Source organism: Adiantum capillus-veneris, chromosome 5 (assembly GCF_014529385.1).
Source record: "Adiantum capillus-veneris isolate H3 chromosome 5, ASM1452938v2, whole genome shotgun sequence".
NCBI classification, from domain to species: Eukaryota; Viridiplantae; Streptophyta; class Polypodiopsida; order Polypodiales; family Pteridaceae; genus Adiantum; species Adiantum capillus-veneris.
In genome coordinates this window covers 129,691,722-129,712,574 of record NC_140935.1, presented here as the reverse complement: position 1 = coordinate 129,712,574, position 20,853 = coordinate 129,691,722, and positions in this window count along the sequence as shown.

The following is a 20,853-nucleotide window of genomic DNA, read 5'->3' as shown; positions in this document are numbered from 1 at the left end:
AAATCTACCTAGAAATCAGCCATCGGCCATTGAATTCGGCTACCACCCAAAGACTTCCACCCACCAGCCAACCAGCCATTGACTTTCGGCCACCGACCAATCGGCCATTGACTTTTGGCCACCGACCAACGGGTCAATAGGTTTTCAATCACTTTTCGATCGTCGTCCGGCCATAATATTCGTTCGGCCACGGACCAACGGATAGATCGGTTTTCAATCACTTTTCAATCGTCGTCCGGCCCATAATATTCTGACGAAAGGGAATATTCCGGTGAACCCAGTAGAGCGAAGCTCGAAATTGGGCGTGAATTTTTGTTTTTTGACAAATGATTTTTCTTACACACGATGGCTTCTCCTCATAATGGGGGCGTTACAAATTTGCGTTTTTGAGACTAAAAGTTAGAAGGGGTAACTCAGGCTCCATACTTAACAATCTCCCACTTGGAGAGTGATCTCCATACAAAACCTATGATTGTTTTCCACCCTGGCTGCTTATCCTTAAATGCCGATTGAAGACAGGCGAAAGCTCAACTTTTCCTTGTTGACCACCTTTGTAAACATGTCTACAAGATTCTCACTTGTGTGCACCTTTCCTAGCTTTAGTCGTCTCTCTTCCAAAAGAGTGTGTTTGAAGTGATATCTCACCCTGATGTGCTTTTTCCTTGAGCAAAAGGCTTAATTCTTTGCAAGATGAATGGCACTTTGATTATCATTGTATAAGACACAATTGTCTTGCTTGTATCCAAGCTCCTCCAAGAATCTATGAAGCCACATAAATATCTCTTTGCTTGCCTCTGTCATTGCTACATATTCTGCTTCCGTGGTAGAAAGTGAGACCACTTTCTGTAGCTTTGAATCCCAACTTACTACTGTGCCTCCAACCATGAATACATAGCCAGTAGTGCTCCTTCGAGTATCTTTGTCACCGGCCATATGTGCATCAGCATGCCCTTGCAAGAAAATATTAGTGCCTCCAAAAAACAAAGCATTTTTTGTTGTCCCTTTTAAATACGTTAGTATCCCGAGCGGACAACTTCGATCAAACCCCTATATAAAACTCATATTAGGGAATGTGACCCCCCTTTCTACACTTATACGACAATCAATGCAAAAAACTATCATACCCCTAGCTGAGAAAAACTAGTCAAAGAGTGTGTATCATAGTGACTGTCAACTTACTAAGGAACCACTTCTGTTGATAACTAGATGTACCCTCAATGTGTTTTATTTTGGCTTTTCAAACTATGTGCCCGTTCAACCTGCACTCTAGCTACTTGTCCAATTTTGCCCCATCTAAATTACTCAAGAAACATGATTATAAAGTTATGTTAGGTTCTCCGTGTAAATTTGCATCCATACAAACTCTTTATAGCTTTTATCCCTCAACAAATAAACTACAATCACAAAACAAGCAATTGATACAAAGCAATGTTAGTTCTTGCATGTATCTTTGTAGATATTAACTCACAAGTTTGAGGACAGACTCTTTTGGGAAGCCATGATTTTGAAACACAAAAACTTCTTCTCATTTTCTCCTTTTCTTACTTCTTCCCCCCTCCCTCCCCCCCCAAAAAAAAAAAAAATGGTAACCCCCTCCCTTATTTTTAAGCTTGGGAGATAAATTATCGGGGGCTTGCCCCTAACTTATATGCTTATGTAACTTGTTAAATAACCCCCCTCCTTTGCACTTACGTGGTGCGGTAAGTTTTCCATGGTGAATCCCCCGGGGTTAGTGTCCATGTCACAGCTTGCTAGTGCTCTTTACCTGGATTGTCTATGAATCTATTCATAACTCCCGCTGCATGTGCAATGTCTGGCCTTGTCCAGACCATAGAATACATTAGAGAACCTACCGTTGTAGCATATGGAAATCTAGACATATAGGCTATCTCCTCTTCTGTCTTTGGACACATATCCTTGGTTAGTTTAAAGTGACTAGACAAAGGTGTAGAAACCGATTTTTCATCTTGCATTGCAAACCTTTCTAGTACCTTCTTGATGTAGTCCTCTTGAGATGTGTTATAGAGAGAGTTATTTATAGCCATCACAAGGCTGTCCCAACTATGCGATAGAGATGATAGTATAAGGAGGGCTCTCACTTCGTCGTCAAAATTGACCTTCACTAATCGAAGTTGACTTATGTTGGTGTTAAAGTCATTTAGGTGTTGTGCAACTAAACCACTCTCTACCACTTTTAGATTCAACAAGCGCTTCATGAGAAATACCTTATTGGATGCCAATGATTTCTTGTAGAGGCCGTCAAGTGACTTCATCAAGCCCTCCGTGATCTTCATCTCTAAAACGTCGAAGGCCACCGTTGACGCAAAGCTTAGCCGGATTGTTCCTAATGCCTTTCGATCAAGGACAATCCATGCTTCATCTGCCATCGTTGCGGGCTTCTTTCCAAGACCATCTACTGGCAAAACAAAGGTCCTTCTGGTAGAGATAGTCTTCAATGTGCATCTTCCAATGTTGGTAGTTTTTGCCATTAAACTTCTCGATCTTGAGCTTGCCTTCCTCTTGAAGTGCATGAGCGGGGGCACGTGTGAGTGTGTGCAGCAATGGACAAGAGAGGAGACCTTGTGTTTGCAGGGGCTAAAACTCACTCTCAATATGTGAGCCCTCTTGTTTTATTATGTACATAATGAATAAGTATGGACACCTGGCCTAACCAGCCACATGGGGCTTTACCCCAATAACCTCCCACGTAAAGGCCAATGTGGCTGTGAGAGAGAAAAGAAAATTGTACAAAACCTGTACATGGCCATCACAAGTATGACCTCAGCCAATGCCCACTGGCTCACTATATCTCTGTGCATCCAGCTCTAATTGTAGAGGAAGTATAGAGCGATTGACCACATACTCCTCACCAAAGCCGCACACATCATGTAGGTATCTCTCCATACGCTGTAAAGTGTCCCTATGCTCAAGGCCAATATCAATCGCTGCATGGTTGACTGCTCCCACTGCAAATGCACCTATTGCAAATGTAATCTTGGGTCTCAAGATCAGTATCTCATACATGAGACTCGCGAATGCTACTGCAATCTTGACAATCTCTACCAATCTGACCATCTCAGTCAAATCTAGCTCACAACTCCACTCATGGAAATCACCCTGACACCCGAACTTTGATCCCTGGAATCCATCCCACATGTGCACCAAGAGCATATGTCTGTCCCGAACCTTGTGAATCATGTTGAATCCTCAATGCTCAAGCGATCCATATATGTCATCACATCCATGAATGACAAACCCTGCTACACAATTGTATGCACAACTGACTCAAGATGCTCACAAACTGGAGCATCATGTAGCCTATCCACAAAGGAAACATGCCTCGTCTCTTGGCATGGTTGCGTACTCATTAAGACTATGTTGTCTTGCATGTGACGTACTCGCATTGCATGAATCGTGCCAACACTAGCACCTCTCGCTATGACTAGCTGTCCACGATGCAATCTGAAATTGTGCTTGTCCAACACTGCGTAGCATCCGTTGTCTCGTAACTGATTCACAGAGATCAAGCTCTGTGTCAAACCTCGCACATGGTGTACATCTTGCAACACGTATGATGCACCACTCAACAATAATAGATTGACATCTCCTCCACCAACTATGTCATGCACCGAACCATCAACTAGACACACACGTCCAAGCATACCACTAGCATATGTGCTAAACCACTCACAACTCAGCGTGATGTGAAACCTAGCACTCGCATCTAGTATCCAATGCAAAGGTAATGTGTCATCAAAAATGGACAAAAGAAAGTAAATATGGAAGCAAAGTCAACATCTCCGTCGTGCATAGCCACATGCGCTACATCTGCTCCCACATCATCCAAAGTGATAGCATCCCTCCTATGTTGTCTCCTACAATGTCTCATCCGCCAAAAACAATGCCTACGTACATGCCTTGTATGACCATAATGCCAACACACAACATCTCTATGTTTGCAAGATTGTCCTTTGACTGTAGGCATCTCTCTAGACTCATTTTTGCCAGCATTATTGCACAATCTTTGCCATAACTCTCTAGTTGTACATTCATCCAAACCAATGTGATACACAGACTCACCAAGGTGTAACATGATCGTCGAACGTGCAAGCTCATCCAAGTCCTCCCACTCATTGTCATTCATAGACTCTGGCCTAGCATCCATGCCCTATAGTGGCAACACTTGGCCCAACTGAGTCAATGCATTATGCATGCCTACTTTCCAATGCTCAAAGTTTGAACCATCAAACTTCGTATGGAATAGCACAAACGCTGAGAATGATGTACATGCCAAATCCATGGCGATAAACTGTGACAATATCAAGCACAAATCAATATTTTACTCGGCCAAAATTCTGCTGCAAAACAATGCTGAGAATTTCACAACTTCACTGCAAATCTCCACCACAATGTCTCCATGCTCTCTGCGATCACCATGAGCTCTGTACCAGTTCAAGTGCGTGAGTGGGAGCATGTGTGAGTGTGTGCAGCAATGGAGAAGAGAGGAGAAGAGGAGACCTTGTGTTTGTAGGGGCTAAAACTCGCTCTCAATATGTGAGCCCCCTTATTCTAATATGTACATAATGAATAAGTATAGTGGGCGGGCACTTGGCCTAACCGGCCACATGGGGCTTTACCCCAACACCTCCACCATTACTCCCACTCAATTCAAGGAATCCTTTCCTTGAGAAGATTTAGCTACGAGAAAACCTTGATTTGATACCAATTGTTAGGAAATAGGACATAGCTAAGTAGATATTAAAGTAGTTTACTTAATGGAGAGAGAATTTTCACACACAAGAGATTATAGAGTAGAGAGAGAGAGAGAGAGCATGATATACGTGGTTTACCTAATGTGGGCTATGTCCATGGAAGATCAGTCACTCAAAGGATTTCGTACTTCAAACTAAAAGTAGGTTACAAAGGGATTATACCCTTAATGAAGCTCCCACCTTGCTTCACTCTCACCACCTCACACTCACCTTGTTTCATGAACTTCACAATGCGTTTTGTGTGTAAAAGAGGCCTCCTTTTATAGGCCAAAAGGGCTAGCCTCTCTCATGAGAGGCAGCCGTGTGTAGCCACCCTTGTGTAGACAAGTCCGAGTTGAATTCTCCCATGCGCCCATGTGTGGTCGCCCTTGAGAAGACAAGTCAGAAATTGGCCACCGGCCAAAGACTTTCGCCCATCAGCCACCGACCAATCGGCCAACCAACCGACCGTTTTTTGATCACTTTTCGGTCGCCGTTTGACCATAATATTCCAACGACAAGAGAATATTTCGGCGGCACGAATTTTTGGGTTTCTGACGAATGATTTTTCTTACGCATGATGGCTTCTCCTCATAATGGGGGCCTTACAAATGTGCGTTTTTGAGACTAAATGTTACAAGGGGTAAATCGGGCTCCATACTTAACATTGCCAATATCACTGTCTTGCATGGTGCCACGTGTCTTCAAAATGCAATTGTAGGTAATTGCATATGGAGAGATGGACTTGCTGAAAACAACCCATAGCTCCTTGGAACTACCCCTATTGGGCATATCCCACAATCAAAAGCTCCAAGGGAGGGCATATGAGATAGACAAATCCTCAAGCATTTTTTGTGATTTTTTAGTAGAAGACATTTGGCATACATGTTGACCAGGGCATTAGAAAGCACACTGTTTTCTTTCAACAACCCCTGACTAACAATATAATTGTGAATTATTTTTCTCATATTAGTGTCTTGGGTAGTGCCACATGCCTCAAGATGAAAGCATATGTGATTTCTTTTATGTCTTATGTAGTGCTAGATGCCTTCAAAATGAAAGCATTTATGATTGCATCTGGAGAGGTGGCCTCACTTTGCATCCTCTAAAAGTAGCCCAAAGTTTCTTGGCACTGCCCTTGTTCGGCATATCCCATAATCAAAACAATCCCAAGAGAGGGCATACAGGACATGCAACTCCTCAAGCACCTTCTGTGCATTCTCAAGTAAACCACATTTGGTATACATGTTGATCAAGGCATTGGCAAGCACAACGTTTTCTTTCAACAACCCCTCAATAACAATATGATCATGAATTGTTTTGCTAATATGGGTGTCTTGCGTAGTGCCACATGCCTTCAATATGAAAGCATAGGTAATTGCATTTGGAGAGATACCCTCACTTTGTATCCTCTAAGGACAACATAGAGCTTCTTGGCCCCTGATTCTAAATCCCCCTATGTAACGTCTCATTGGATAGTGATTTGAAAGTAGAATGCAAATGTATACTTTTTTATCAAGTTCAACCTTTTATAAACATGCTTTAAAAAAAAAACCCTAACAAATTAAGGCCAGCCATGTGGTAGAAAATCTATATATTGCCTGCGTTCAAGGACTATTTCTAAAACTCCATAGCTGTGAATTTTTCATCAATAAAAGGGACCTTTTCCTATTTAATCTATAATTTTTTTAAAGATTGCAATTCGATCTCATCGCATTTGTACCTTCAAGGAAAGAAGTCCCAATTTGCAAAGGGGTAGTGGACAAAATTAAATTCCCAAGTTGATTTCAATCATCATTAAATACAATAGAGTGTGTTGGTCACCCTTGGTTGCTAGTTTGAGCAATTTTTATACAGAGTCTACCTAAGGGGTTTGACATTATAGATTTTAACCAAGGGGTTTGGATTGTAAGGGCAACACCTAGGGTTATCAATGCAGTACTACTTGAGTTTCACTAACCTTTCAATTAGTGTTACTAGGCCTTTTCAGGTAGGAGATTTGGTCATGTGCATTTGACTACAAGTAAGTGAACACTATGTTCAACCTCTAGGTACGCATATGATTTGGTTTTATTTCATTTTTAAATATTATTTCTTTGATTTTTCTAAGTAGGATGTATAAGCTTGATTGCTTTCATCTATTTTTCTCTTCAAAGACATGACAAGGTCATGTAGGAGCAAAGAATTTTGGGCCGTAGTGTCCCGTATACATTTCTATGTTATGTTATGGACCTACGTGGTAGGGTTTTGTTTGGCACATGTTGTCACAAGAGGATACAACGTGGTCAAGGAACTCATGGAGTTCAGTTTAGTGAGTGTGGAGCGAGGTTTATGAAAGCCCCTCTCACTCATGTCATTGAGTGTTTACAATTACCTTCACACACAAGTACATCTTGTACTTGAAGGATGTCATTTTTTGGACCTCCTTATTTGAGACCTATTCCACATGTGGAGAATATGAGCTTTGGGACTAACACTAGCACATGTTATTTCAATTATGTGTCGCGACAGAGTCCCTAGATGCTGGTCACATCCATTTTGAAGACCACTTTGAGAACGTAGTATCAAGAACCATTTCAGTGTCCAAAAAAATTTTGATACTTAGAATTACTTGTTAAGGTTACAAGTGTTTCTAAACAACATTCACTGATGTTTGTTTATGTATATTTCAAGGCTATGTAATGTTAGTAAAAATGTTTCATCGATGGTTCCTAGATGTGATTTATGTTTCACATTCTATTATGGTTCAAACGTTTTAGCAAGGCTTGCAAGTAATTGTAGAAGGAGGTATTTAGTTTCTTCTCAGAACTGTTTACTTTCTCTCTCTTTCATATGTGCTATGAGAATCACACTCTCCATACACATTGGTAGTTATAGTCATGAAAATGTAGGTTTGGATCAGTTTTTTGTTAAAGGCATGCACACAAGTTGTTATTGGGTCCTAGTGTTTAGCAAAAGTTAATTTGGAGCGGCATGCAAATTCATGAAATTGATAGCTTATGACGCATTTCACACCTTATCTGTAGTATCTCTACAAGTTTAGTTGTGGGTGTACCCGGATCACCAACAATAGAGGTCATGGCTTGGTTTGGGTGTTGGTAGATCAATTGATTAAATTTGTACATTTAATTAGGTTGGTTATTCCTAACATTTTTTATTACTTAGCAATGTTGCACAAAATTGCGACCCACATTTACCAATCTTTTTGGAGACTGGCTGTAAACAATTGAGAAACACCATTCAATGCTATCAGTACATCCAAAATGCGGATAGGCAATTTATAAGTGTTAATCTTGTGCTAAAGGATAATATCCTATGAGTGTATATTAGCAACAAGCAATCCAATTTGAAAGATTATCTCTCTAGTTGGAGTTTGTTCACCCTGAGGCAAATCATGTTGCAACTAAGTTTAGTCCCTCCATGTTTAAATCGGGCTCTCAACCTCGATAAAAAATTATGGTGGGGTTGTCTATTGATGAAGAACAATAACAAGTCAAGGCCTTATCCCTTGCTGGGTGAATTATGTCAGCTAGTTACTTTCATGGAAGTGAGAAGAGGTATTCTTTTAGACAACTCTTAGTTGTGATAACTCATTTAGCATACTCAAGTGAGTCTAAATGGAGTCTATATGCTATGTTGGATATGAGCCAATTACACAAGATGGTTGCAAAGGGACAATAATGTGAAAAACCAAGATGCTCTTCTTGATTTCATTGAACCTCCTATTGAACCATGTTCCGATCAAATGGACAATTGGATCCATGAAGGATGCCATTATGGGAAACATATCGTTCTTATAAAGATATCACCATTTTTGTTTTTGAGGACAAAAACGCTTCTCCAAGGGGGGGAGTAATGTCACGCCAAGGGCCAAAACTCACATGCAATCAAGGGGTGCTATATTTAGATGGCTACGAGCTTATACATAGCGAGGTTGGGTGGAGAGTGGCATGTGTTGTTCCCTATAGTCTTACAAATCTCAATCATAGTTTCCCTGCTATCATGGATAATCTCTGCGTAGTTGGATACTGAGAGCTCCTGAGCAAACACTCGACCATTCATGGCCTTCCAAACTTGGTGGAAGAAGAAAAATCTAACACCTAAACTCACATCTCTACTTTTATAGTGCACTCAAGCCTCTCAAAGCCATTTGAGATCCATTTTGATGCCATGTGGATTGTCTTGGAGGTATTTCTTCTTCAAGAAGGGCATGCTAGTGCATATGAGAGTTCATGTTTACAATTTGAAGGACTCATCTTGGAATTTATGGAAAAGGGCTTTTATGTATCTTACATGCCTTGGATATATGGAAGCACTATCTTTAAGGGGCTACATCCAAAACTGCATGCCCATTACCATTTATCTAACTAGAAGAACATGTACTAAAGTGTATGAAGTATTTTACATTCTTTCTCTTGTTATTTGGCCTCTCCTATTTCAACATTCTTTTGTTATTTGATCATAGGTTTCAAAGGCCAATTCTATTATCATTGTTCACATGACATGGCATCAACAGCAGCAACTAATGTGCCTTCATATGCGCACTAAGATCTCTAATTCCTCCCAAGAGGAAAAGATCATCGCATAGTCCTTCTCCATACAAGTTCTCTCACAAGAGGCTTACAAGGGGGCTTTTGAGCCCACATACACCTATATCTCGAGGTTTTTAGACACACACATGTACAACGCCTTCAGAAGAATTCTTCGCAGTAGTTTTGGTAGCAGTTTCACTACGTGATGCTATGCACTAATAGATGCATATTTTCTTGAGCACAAACAGTGTTATTGAGCTCCTTTGAGAGCAGATATCCCCAAGGGATTTTGTCTACTACTTGCAGCAGTTTTTTGCTCTTTTTTATGCATGATTTCATACTCATGTAGGTTGAGTTGTGGATACTTCCCACAGTACATTGTGTGGAGCCTTTTTTTTGGCGCTTTTTAGCAGTTCCTTAACCGCTTATGAGACTCAGACTAAAAGGGTCCTTTTTGAGACTGAGGCTAGCCTTTTGGGTGCTGCGTGATTTTTTTTTGAGCTGGATTGTTCTCAAATGTTAAGATACCTTCAATGATACAGGTTATTGGAGTTCCCTATATACAATATCCTCATCATAGGTTATGTATCTGATGGGATATTTTGCGGTGACGTACGACGGTTGCTTGTCGGTGACAATTGACATTTTATGCCCAGATTTACTCTCTAGTTTGATTTTATGCATTTTATGTGTCACTTTGGTTTGAGTTTTCACTCTTCGAACATTCAAAACTCTACCAAATTTTTTGTGCGAGTCCGTTTATGCACTTTATGAGTCTTTGAGCATTGTTTTGGCTTGAGATTTTGCCCTCGTTACAAAGAAGTTTTTGTCAAAATCTTGCAAGGTTTTCTCGCCATTACTTTTGGCATTCTTATTTTAGTGCTCGTCCTGCAAACATGACATCTTTTACCCAGAAGGACATTTATAATATAAAAAAGTTCGACGACACGGATTTCTCTATGTGGAAACAACAAATCCAAGAAGATGTGTTGACCCAAAAAGGTTAATTAGAGCCGATCTTTGAGCATGCAGAGGGAAATGGCTATACGGAAGCGCAAGGGAAGATGCTAGATGTACCCACTATTCACTTACACTTAGCCGAATTTGTGTATTTCACCATAGTGGGTGAAGCTACTGCTAAATCTTTATGGGATAAGCTATGTAACACATATAAGAGCAAAAGTGAAAGTAACAAACTGTACTTGATGAAGAAGCTGTTATCATATACATGTGGTAGTGATGTGTGTGAACACATTAGGACCACCGGGCATTTTTTTCCTCTTTAAGAGGTTTTTTCCCGTGCATTGTATATACGCCAATCACTCTAGGGCTATCTATCTTTCCATTGCACACTAAGGAATACACTCTCTATTGTGTGCCTTGAGCTTCCTTCATCTTCTCCAAGCTGTGTGCATTTCTCTACAATCCTAATTCCAACAATTGGTAACATAGCAGGTTGCATCCTCTCGGGCTTAATCTCCAGCTGCTCCAGCACACACGCCTACTCACTTTCTCCGATTTCAATGAGGTTTGGGAGCGTCCGTAGGTCGACAAATATTTTGGGATAGCTCTTAGAGCTCAGTTTGCTCAGATTTTTTATTCATGCTCATTTCGGCCTCTATTTCCACTACAGGCAGGTCTGCACAAGCTATTTTCATCATTTTGTGCAAAATTTCTATCAGTGTCGTTTTCTGCATAATACGTGCCTTACAATCTTCCACTGTTTGTGCTATATAGCATGTGTTGTTCCCACTCCATTTCTCCTCTTTTCAGGAAATTTTCACATCAGGTGCAGCATTTACCATGGCTGACAACAACACAGATGTGTTCAAGATGTTTGTTGCTGAGGACAGGTTGGATGGGGACAATTACCCTATGTGGGCTTATATGATGCGACACGTTCTTGTGTCTGGAATGCACGGCATTGATGTACGTCCTGGTTCTGAGGATGTAGGCGATGTTGAGGATGTTGCAGGTCTTGTTGCAAGGATTGTTGTTATTAGAGTTGTTTTGCCTACGATAGAACAAGCTCGTTGGGATGTAAAGGATGCGCAGGCTCATTGATTGTGTTGTCTGTGAAGCCACCATTGTTCCTCACATTCATTCAACAAAATCTGCAAAACCAGCTTGGGATATTCTAGCATGTCTTTATGCAAGCCGCAATGAGGCTAAAATTGCTTTGCTGCGTAAAGAGCTGGAGTCGAAGATTATGCATGAGGAAAATGATATGGACACTATTCTTGCTGGTGTCAAGGATATCAATGAGCAATTTATTTCTGCAGGTGAAGTCATTTCAAACAGTTCCCTTGTACAGACTGTCCTTGATGCCTTACCAGATTCTTATTAGACTTTTGCTAGTACTTGGAGACTTATTACCCAAGGAAATCCAGAAGTTGTCAAGTTTGATGCATTATGCAAATTGCTGTTGCAAGAGTCACTTTCCAGAAAAAATAGGACTAGACAGCGTAAAGTTGAACAGGCTTTTATTGCTTTTCAAAGAAAGCGTGGTAACATCAATGCAGCCACTTCTTATGGTTCTGCTGCGAGTGGAAAAACTTCTAGTCCCAATGATTCTGTTGGCAGCACTTCGTCTGGCAATTTTGGTGATAAGGGCAAAAAGAAGATGCGTTGCCATTATTCTACAGATAATGATCACTTGATCAAGCAGTATCCTAAGTTGAAGGCCAAAGAGGCTAAGAAGAAAGAGGGTGGTTCCACTACAAATGTAGACATTGTTGAGTCTTCTCTAAAAGAAGACTGTAATGCTAAAGTTGATGCAGAATGGGCTTTTAATGTAGAGTGCACTTACAATCCTGCTGTCTATGATGCATGCATGTCAGTTGCTACAGATTCACGTGTGTGGTATTTTGACAGTGCTGCTACAAAGCACATTACCTCACACCGTGAAAGGTTCACCTCTCTCGAGTCTATCCCTCATCAGAATTTAGTCACTTGTGCCAACAATGCCTCTTATCCGGTTCAAAGAGTTGGAAAGATTGTGCTTCCTGCTGCAAATGGCAATTCTCTCACACTTGTCGATGCACTTTATGTACCTGGGATCAAATCTTTTGTCTGTATCTGCACTTGTTAGACTTGGACTTGTAGTCAAATTTGTGGATGACAGATGTACAGTTCATGATCTCAGTTTTGGTGATGAAATTGTTGCAACCCATGCTTTTGTGTCGTGGGCTGTATAAGCTCACTTTGTATGACAAGTGTGGACAAATTTTGCAAATGCTGTTGCAGATTCAAGGGCTATTTCAGATGCAAAACTTTGGCATGCACGTTTTGGTTATCTAAATTTTTCTAGTCTGCTGCGTTTGCATAAATCTGATATGGTTGCTTCTTTGCTGTCTCTTGAAGCACCTGTCAAACATGTTTGTGAAGGCTGTATTTTGGGTAAGATGCAGCGTTCGAAGTTTCCAAAGGATGCTTCAATTCAGGCCACATGCAGGTTACAGCTTGTGCATAGTGATGTTTGTGGGCCCATGCAAATTTCGTCCTTGGGCAATTACCTTTACTTTGTGACTTTCGTTGATGATTACTCCAAGCATGCATGGGTATCTCCACTTAAAGCAAAGTCCGAAGTTTTTATGTGCTTCAAACAATTTCTAGCTATGGCTGAAAATGTCTCGAAATGTACTATGGGCACCCTCCGTTCCGATCGAGGGGGGAGTATATGTCTCATGAATTCAATGCATTTCTGGCTAGTCCTGGGATAAAACACCAATTTATAGTGCCTTATACACCTCAGCAAAATGGTGTTGTTGAGAGGAAAAAAAGGTCACTTACGAAAATGGCATGATGTATGGTCAAAAGTCAAGCTTTGCCGCATTCTTTTTGGCTTGAGGCCATCATGTGTGCCACTTATGTACTAAACAGGTATCCTATGAAAGCTTTGCAATCTATTACTCCATATTAAGCATGGCATGATAAAAAAGCCTTCTATTGATCACATGCGTGTTTTTGGCTATTTGGCATATGCTTTGGTGCAAAAAACACAATGCAAAAAATTGAATGATAAAGCTGTCAAATGTATTTTTGTTGGTTATAGTGTTGAAAGAAAAGGTTATAGGTGTTATCATCTGCAAACAAAGCGTATTCTGGTTCCACAGGATGTAGTGTTTGTGGAAGATTCTGTTCAACCCTTGTTGTCATGTACTAGAGACAGTAATGTAAGATCACAAGACATTTATGACACTTTGTTGCCTCTTTTTAGTGGTGGAAGTTTGAATGTAAATTCCAATGACGCAAATGTACAGCCTATGGGGGTTTCTGAAAATGTTACAGATGAGCGTATTACTGATGCAAATGTTCATGATGTACTTGATGAGGAAAGGGCTGAAAATGAGCAGGCTAGAGGTATGCCAAAATGGCTGGTGCATACATTGCGTGACAGTAAATTGGATGCACCTTTGTCTAGTCGTACTCGTTTAGGCTCTCGCCATGCATCTTATGCATCAAATTGTTATGCTTTGGCTGTGTCTTGATGTTGAGGAGCCTCTGTCTTTTGATGAAGCACAAAATTCAAAAAATTGGATGGCTGCCATGCAATAAGAATATGATGCACTTATAGAAAATGACACATGGACTTTATGTGATTTGCCTCCTGACAAAAAGGCCATTGGTACAAAGTGGTTTACAAGTTTAAACGTAAGCCGGATGGTGAGATCGATCGCCATAAGGCTCGACTTGTTGCAAAGGGTTATGCACAACAAAAAGGCATAGATTATGAAGAGACTTTTGCTCCCACTTGTCGTATGACTACTGTGCGTTTTCTATGTGCATTGGCAGCTCATTTTGGTTGGGATGTACATCAATTATACATTGTTACTACTTTCTTGAATGGTGACATATTTGAGGAAGTTTATGTAACGCAGCCTCGCGGTTTTGTCAAGAAAGGACAAGAGGACAAAGTGTGCTGATGTAAGAGGCTTTGTATGGGTTGAGGCAATCTCCTCGTGCTTGGTATGAGAAAGTTGACACTCATTTGGTCAAACAAGGCTTTCGTAACAGTCCAACAAAAAGCACATTGTATGTCAAGCGTGAGGGTGATATACTTCTCATTGTGGTTCTTAATGCCGATGATTTGTTGATCACTGGACCAAATGAGAGCCATATTCCTGAATTTAAGACTGATTTGAATGCTACTTTCAAGATGAAGGATTTGGGGTTGTTGCATCATTACTTGGGTATACAGTTTAAGCACTGTGATGGTGGTATTGCCTTGTGTCGAAAAAGTTACATAGAGACATTGCTATGTAAGTTTGGACTTGAGAATTGGAAACCTGTTGCCACTCCCATGGAAACAGGTTTGAAATTGAGTCTTCATGACGCTGGTGATCCTACTGATGTCACTCTTTACCAAACTGTTGTTGGATGCCTCATTTATGTATGCAACACGAGGCCATATATTCAGTTTTTAGTCTCACAGGTCAGTAGATTTATGCATAGCCCAGGGTCTAAGCATTGGCAAGCTTTCAAGAGGATATTTTGCTACCTTAGTGGCACTTTACATCTTGGCTTGTTTTATGCCAAGGGGGGATCATTGCCGCCAGACTTACATTCTTTTTTGGACTCAAATTGGGCTGGTTGTTTTGAACGCGAGTGTCCACAAGTGGTTTTTGTTTCATGCTTGGCAGTTCATGTATATCATGGTTGAGCAAAAAGCAACCTACTGTGGCCACTTCAAGCTGTGAGGCTGAGTATAGGGCAGTCTTCACAGCTACGGTTGAGTGTGTATGGCTCAGACGCCTTATGGCTGATTTGGGTGTTGGACATGACACTGCCAACACTATCTACACTGACAGTCAGAGCGCATGTTACCATATACATGTGGTAGTGATGTGTGTGAACACACTAGGACCGCCGGGGCATTTTTTCCCCTCTTTAGGAGGTTTTTTCCCCCTTGCATTGTATATACGCCCATCACTCTAGGGCTATCTATCTTTCAATTACACACTAAGTAACACACTCTCTATTGTGTGCCTTGAGCTTCCTTTATCTTCTCCAAGCTATTTGCGTTTCTCTGCAACCCTAATTCCAACAATTGGTATCAGAGCAGGTTACGTCCTCCCGGTCTTAGTCACTAGCTGCTCCAGCACACGCCTGCTCACTTTCTCCGATTACAGTGAGGTTTGGCAAGCGTTTGTAGGTCGACAAATATTTCGAGTAAGCTTGTAGCGCTTAGTCTGCTCAAATTTTTGACTCGAGCTCTTTTTGGCCTCCCTTTCCACTACTACAGGCAGTACTGCACATGCTATTTCGTCATTTTGTGCAAAAAAAAATTCAGTGCCATTTTCTGCATAACAGGTGCCTTACAGTCTTCTACGGTTTTTGCTATATAGCACGTGTTGTTCCCGCTTCATTTCTTCTCTTTTCAGGTAGTTTTCACATCAGGTGCAACATTTACCATGGTTGACAACAACACAAATGTGTTCAAGATGTTTGCTGCTGAGGACATGTTGGATGGGGACAATTATCCTATGTGGGCTTACATGATGCAACATGTTCTTGTGTCAAAGGGTGTCTGGAATATTGTGCAGGGCATTGATGTATGTCCTGGTTCTGAGGATGTAGGCGATGTTGCAGGTCTTGCTGCAAGGATTGCTGCTATTAGAGTTGTTTTGCCTACGGCAGAACAATCTTGTTGGGATGTAAAGGATGCGCAGACTCATGCATTGATTGCGTTGTCTATGAAGCGCACCATTGTTCCTCACATTCGTTCAGCAAAATCTGCAAAAAAGGCTTGGGATATATTGGTTGGTCTTTATGCAAGTCGCAACAATGAGGCTAAAATTGCTTTGCTGCGTAAGGAGCTGGAGTCAAAGATTATGCATGAGGAAGATGATATGGACACTTTCCTTGGTGGTGTCAAGGATATCAATGAGCAACTTATTTCTGCGGGCGAAGTCAGTTCAGAGAGTTCCCTTGTGTAGACTATTCTTGATGACTTACCAAATTCATACCAGACTTTATCTAGTACTTGGAGACTGATGACCCAAGAAAATCTTGAAGTTGTCAAGTTTGATCCATTATGCACATTGCTATTGCAAGAGTCACTTTCCAAAAAAAATAGGACTAGGCAGCGTGCAGTTGAACAAGCTTTTATTGCTTCTCAAAGAAAGGGTGGTAACAGCAATGCAGCCACTTCTTATGGTTTTGCTACGAGTGGCAAAACTTCAATTCCTAACGCTTGTGCTGGCAGCAATGTGTCTGGAAATTCTGGTGATAAGGGCAAAAAGAAGATGCGTTGCCATTATTATAAAGCTAATGATCACTTGATCAAGCAGTGTTCTAAGTTGAAGGCCAAAGAGGCTAAGAAGAAAGAGGGTGGTTCCACTACAAATTCTGGTTCCACTACAAATGCAGTCATTGTTGAGTCTTCTATGAAAGGAGACTATGATGTTGATGTTGATGCAGAATGGGCTTTTAGCACAGAGTGCACTTACAATCCTGATGTCCATGATGCATGCTTGTCAGTTGCTACAGATTCACGTGTGTGGTATTTCGATAGTGGTGCTACAAAGCACATTACCTCACATCGTGAATTGTTCACCTTTCTCGAGTCTGTCCCTCATGGGAATTACTTGTGCCAACAATTCCTCTTATCCGATTCAGGGAGTTGGAAAGATTGTACTTACTGCTGCAAATAGTAGTTCTTTCACACTTGTTGATGCACTTTATGTACCTGGGATCAAGAGGAATCTTTTGTCTGTATCTGCAATTGCTAGACTTGGACTTGTAGTCAAATTTGTGGATGACAGATGTACAGTTCATGATCTCACTTTTCGTGATGAAATTGTTGCAACCCATGCTTTTGTGCCGTGGGCTGTATAAGCTCACTTTGTATGACAAGTGTGGACAAAATTTTGCAAATGCTGTTGCAGATTCAAGGGCTATTTCAGATGCAAAACTTTGGCATGTACGTTTTCTTCATCTGAATTTTGCCAGTTTGCTACGTTGCACAAATCTGATATGGTGGCTTCTTTGCCGCCTCTTGAAGCACCTGTCAAACATGTTTGTGAAGGCTGTATTTTGGGTAAAATGCAGCGTTCTAAGTTTCCAAAGGATGGTTCAGTTAGGGCAACATGCAAGTTGCAGCTTGTGCATACTGATGTTTGTGGGACCATGCAAACTCCATCCTTGGGCAATTACGTGTACTTCGTGACTTTCATTGATGATTACTCCAGGCATGCATGGGTATTTCTGCTTAAAGCGAAGTCTGAAGTTTTTATGTGCTTCAAACAATTTCTGGCTATGGCTGAAAATTTATCCAAATGTACCATGGGCACCCTCCGTTTCGATCGAGGGGGGAGTATATGTCTCATGAATTTAATGCATTTCTGGCTAGTCGTGGGATAAAACACCAATGTACAGTGCCTTATACACCTCAACAAAATGGTGTTGCTGAGATTTAAAACAAGTCACTTACGAAAATGGCACGATGTATGGTCAAAAGTCAAGCTTCGCCGCATTCTTTTTGGCTTGAGGCCATCATGTGTGCCACTTATGTACTTAATAGGTGTCCTACGAAAGCTTTGCAGTCTATTACTCCATATGAAGCATGGCATTATAAAAAGCCTTCTATTGAGCACATGCGTGTTTTTGGTTGTTTGGCATATGCTTTGGTGCCACAAACACAGTGCAAAAAATTGGATGAGAAGGCTGTCAAATGTATTTTTGTTGGTTATAGTGCTGAAAGCAAAGGTTACAGGTTGTATCATCCGCAAACAAAGCGTATTTTGGTTTCACGCGATGTAGTGTTTGTGGAAGATTCTGTTCAGCCCTTGCTGTCATGTACTAGAGATAGTAATGTAAGGTCATAGGAGATTTATGATACTTTGTTGCCTATTTTCAGTGGTGGAAATACGAATGTAAATTCCAATGAGACAAATGTATAGCCTATGGGGGTTTCAGAAAATGTTATAGATCATCCTATTACTGATGCAGATGTACATGATGTACTTGATGAGGAAAGGGATGAAAATGAGCAGGCTAGAGGTATGCCAAAATGGCTGGTGCATACATTGCGTGACAGTAAATTGGATGCACCTTTGTCTAGTCGTACTCGTTTAGGTTCTCGCCATGCATCTTATGCATCAGATTGTTATGCTTTGGTTGTGTCTAGCTTACATGATGTTGAGGAGCCTCTGTCTTTTGATGAAGCACAAAATTCAAAAACTTGGATGGCTGCCATGCACTTATAGAAAATGACACATGGACTTTATGTGATTTGCCTCCTGGCAAAAAGGCCATCGGTACAAAGTGGTTTACAAGTTTAAACGTAAGCCGGATGGTGAGATCGATCGCCATAAGGCTTGACTTGTTGCAAAGGGTTATGCACAGCAAAAAGGCATAGATTATGAAGAGACTTTTGCTCCCACTTTTTGTATGACTACTGTGCGTTTTCTATGTGCATTGGCAGCTCATTTTGGTTGGGATGTACATCAATCATACATTGTTACTGCTTTCTTGAATGGTGACATATTTGAGGAAGTTTATGTAACGTAGCCTCGCGGTTTTGTCAAGAAAGGACAAGAGGACAAAGTGTGCTGATGTAAGAAGGCTTTGTATGGGTTGAGGCAATCTCCTCGTGCTTGGTATGAGAAAGCTGACACTCATTTGGTCAAACAAGGCTTTCGTAACAGTCCAACAAAAAGCACATTGTATGTAAAGCGTGAGGGTGATGTACTTCTCATTGTGGTTCTGAATGTTGATGATTTGCTAATCACTGGACCAAATGAGAGCCATATTCTTGAATTTAAGACTAATTTGAATGCTACTTTCAAGATGAAAGATTTGGGGCTGTTGCACCATTACTTGGGTATACAGTTTAAGCAATGTGATGGTGGTATTGCCTTGTGTTAGAAAAGTTACATAGAGACATTGCTATGTAAGTTTGGACTTGAGAATTGCAAACCTATTGCCACTCCCATGGAAACAGGTTTGAAGTTGAGTCTACATGATCCTGGTGATCCTACTGATGTCACTCTTTACCAAACTGTTGTTGGCTGCCTCATTTATGTATGCAGCACAAGGCCAGATATTCAGTTTGCAGTCTCACAAGTCAACAGATTTATGCATAGCCCAGGGTCTAAGCATTGGCAGGCTGTCAAGAGGATTTTTTGCTACCTTAGTGGCACTTTACATCTTGGCTTGTTTTATCCCAAGGGGGATCATTTCCACCAGACTTACATGCTTTCTCGGTCTCAGATTGGTCTGGTTGTTTTGAAACGCGAGTGTCCACAAGCAGTTTTTGTTTCATGCTTGGCAGTTCATGGATATCATGGTTGAGCAAGAAGCAACCTACTGTGGCCACTTCGAGTTGTGAGGCTGAGTTTAGGGCATTCTTCATAACTACGGTTGAGTGTGTATGGCTCAGACCCCTTATGGCTGATTTGGGTGTTGGACATGACACTGCCAACACTATCTACACTGACAGTCAAAGCGCATTGGCAGTTGCGAGGAACCCAGTTTTTCATGCTTGCATAAAGCACATTGAGGTGCATTACACACTATGTTAGGGAGAGGCTCTCAACAGGAGAGATCAGCTTGGCTTATGTGCCAACACAGGACAACCTTGCAGATCTTTTCACAAAGGCATTGTCTCGTGAGAAACTCGAAGCTTTCCGCAAAGCTTTGGCTTACTCCCCTTTGTGGACTGATCATGTCCTCAGAGCATGGCACTTCCCTTTACTCATGTGCCGGCTCTCGTTCATCACATCACTCTAGGGGGGATTTGTTATCATATACATGTGGTAGTGATGTGTGTGAACACATTAGGACCGTCGGGGCATTTTTTCCCTCTTTAGGAGGTTTTTTTCCTCGTGCATTGTATATACACCCATCACTCTAGGGCTATCTATCTTTCCATTGCACACTAAGGAATACACTCTCTATTGTGTGCCTTGAGCTTCCTTCATCTTCTCCAAGCTGTGTGCGTTTCTCTACAATCCTAATTCCAACTGAAGCTTTTCGAGCTTCACATAAAAGAAGGTGAAAGAAATTTCGAGCACCTAAATATGTTCATTGTACTTTTCAATCAATTGACATCATAGGGACTAGAACTTGACGACGAACTGTGGTCCATCTTCTTATTGCACTCTTTACCCTCCATCAACAACTTTGCACCCAAGGGCAAGTTGGCCTACTATGTTGTAGTTTCTAGTCTACTAAATGAAGAGATACGCTGGAAGTCAGTGGAGCCTACAAAGCAAGGTGATGCATATGTTGCCACAACAAAGGTCAGGGAGATCAGTTGCATAATCGTGTCAAAAGTAAGGATTGCGGGAATTCTCGAAGCAAATTTAGAGGTTCTTTGCACAACGTTGAGTGTTACCATTGCCATAAGAAAGGACAATTGAAGAAAAATTGTTGCACATGGTAGAGAGACAAGAAAAAGTCTCAAGTTAACAAGAAATCCAACAATGATAGGAAGGGCAAAGCTACGATTGAGGATATAGAGTCTCCTAAGATTGTAGATGTGCTTGAGGTCCATAGTTCCTCAAATGTTCTAATCTTTACAATAGATCTTAGTCCAGGTGCCCTTATTGCACAAGATGCTAGCT